This window comes from Suncus etruscus, chromosome X (assembly GCF_024139225.1).
Source record: "Suncus etruscus isolate mSunEtr1 chromosome X, mSunEtr1.pri.cur, whole genome shotgun sequence".
Classification (NCBI taxonomy): Eukaryota; Metazoa; Chordata; class Mammalia; order Eulipotyphla; family Soricidae; genus Suncus; species Suncus etruscus.
In genome coordinates this window covers 41,204,380-41,206,613 of record NC_064868.1, presented here as the reverse complement: position 1 = coordinate 41,206,613, position 2,234 = coordinate 41,204,380, and positions in this window count along the sequence as shown.

The window sequence follows — 2,234 nt, the reverse complement described above, 5'->3', positions numbered from 1 at the left end:
TCATGTGCCTATTGGCTATTTGTTTGTTGGTCTTTCTCCGAGAATTGTCTCTTCATTCCTTCCCCCAAATTTTGATGAGGTTTTTTAGATTTTTTTAGGCCATTTTTCATGTGCCTATTGGCTATTTGTTTGTTGGTCTTTCTCCGAGAATTGTCTCTTCATTCCTTCCCCCAAATTTTGATGAGGTTTTTAGATTTTTTTTTATCTTTGTGAGGGTCTTATACATTCTGAATAGTGACTCTTTAATTACAGAAAACACTTTCTAAAATACAGCAATAGGGCCAGGGGAAAGACTCATTGATAAATACGGCAGCCTTGCAAATATGAGGTAAAAAATTCAATTCTGCATCAACTATGGTTCCAGCAGCTCTCCTGTGGACCTGTAGCATGCAGCAGATATGTTATCTGCAATCAGACACATAAGATACCAAGCTAAAGTGTGTAAATTCTGAATATTGTGGGTAAGAAACTGGCCTTGCACATGGCAGACCCAGATTTTATCCCTGGCTTCCCATCTTGTCTCTTGAGCCCTAGTGAGAGTGAGCATTGAATTGAGAGCCAAAAAAAAAAAAAACAAAAACAAACAAACAAAAAAAAAACAAAACCCTGAGTACTTCTATAAGTGGGCCCTAAACCAAAAATAAAATAAAATGGATTTCTAAACATTTGCTAATAAAGATGTGCAAATGTTTTGGTCAGAAGTGTAACTGCCCAACAAATACCATCATCAGAGTGTGTATGAGAAATACAACTGAAGAAGAGTAATAAATCCCATTGACCATTGAAAGTAAATTTATTACCAGTAAGCAAAATGTTTGTGCCCTGGCAAAAAGAACCAAGTGTATGAGGACTATACCATGTACACGTGTGATCAAGTGTATAAGAAACAACAGCAGAGGGGCCGGAGAGATAGCATGGAGGTAAGGCATTTGCCTTGCATGCAGAATGTCAGTGGTTCGAATCTTGGCATCCTATATGGTCCCCCGAGCCTGCAAGGAGCAATTTCTGAGCATGGAGTGACCCCTGAGCGCTGCAGGGTGTGACTCAAAAACAAAAATGAAAAGAAAAGAAAAGAAACAACAGCAGCAACAACAAAACAACAAAGGAAGGAAAGAGGGATAAATTCAGCAAACTTTCCAATAAAACTCAGCTAATTGGAAATAAATGTAACTACTTCAAATTATTAAAGAGTACTTTCAAGTAATCTATAATGAAAGACTATTTATTCTCCCCTAAGTTTTGGAACAAAATAAAACTATTTACTTTCCCCCTATATTCATTAAATATAAGAAATTCTACCCAATGCAATTAAATACCAAATAATTTGTGCTGGGTGGGATGTGGAGGGAAAAGAACTCTCATTCACTGCTGGCAGAAATGCTGTCTAGTCAAGCCTTTATGGAAAACAATATGGAGATTCTTCAAAAAAAAAAAACCCTGGAAATTGCGCTCCCATATTATCCAACAATACCACTCCTCGGGATATCCCCTAGGAACACAAATAAACAATAAAAATGCCTTCTGAACACCTATATTCATTGCAGCATTCTTTACAATAACCAGAATCTGAAAGCAAACCAGATACCCTTGACTTCAATAGCGGAATGACTTAAGAAACTGTGGTACATATACACAATGGAATATTATGCAACCGTCAGGAGAGATAAAATCATGAAATTTTTCTGTATATGGATGGACATGGAAACTATTATGCTAAGTGAAATAAGTCAGAGGGAAAGAGACAGAAAATCACTCATCTATGGGATTTAAGAAAAATAAAAGACATTATTGTAGTAATATACAGAAACAATAGAGATGAGGGCTAGAAGGATTGGCGCAAGATCTGAAGCTTACCTCAAAGAGTGGTGAGTTCAATCAGAGAAAATAACTACAATAATAACTATCATGACATTGTTAATGATTGGGAGAAGTAGAATGCATGTCTCGAATACAGGCAAGGGATGGTGGAGGAGGAAGATGGGGGCATTGTTGTTGGGAATGTTGCATTGGTGAAGGGGGTGTTCTTTTTTGTGACTGAAACCCAACTACAAACATGTTTGTAATCATGGTGCTTAAATGAAGATATTATGAAAAAATTATAAAAAGTACAAAAGAATACCAAATAAAAGAAGAGATATTCCAATAAATATCTGACAGAAATTCAGTATAGTAATCCCAGCTATTATTTTTGTAAATATAGAAATAATATTGCCATCTAGTTCAACCTTTATGGA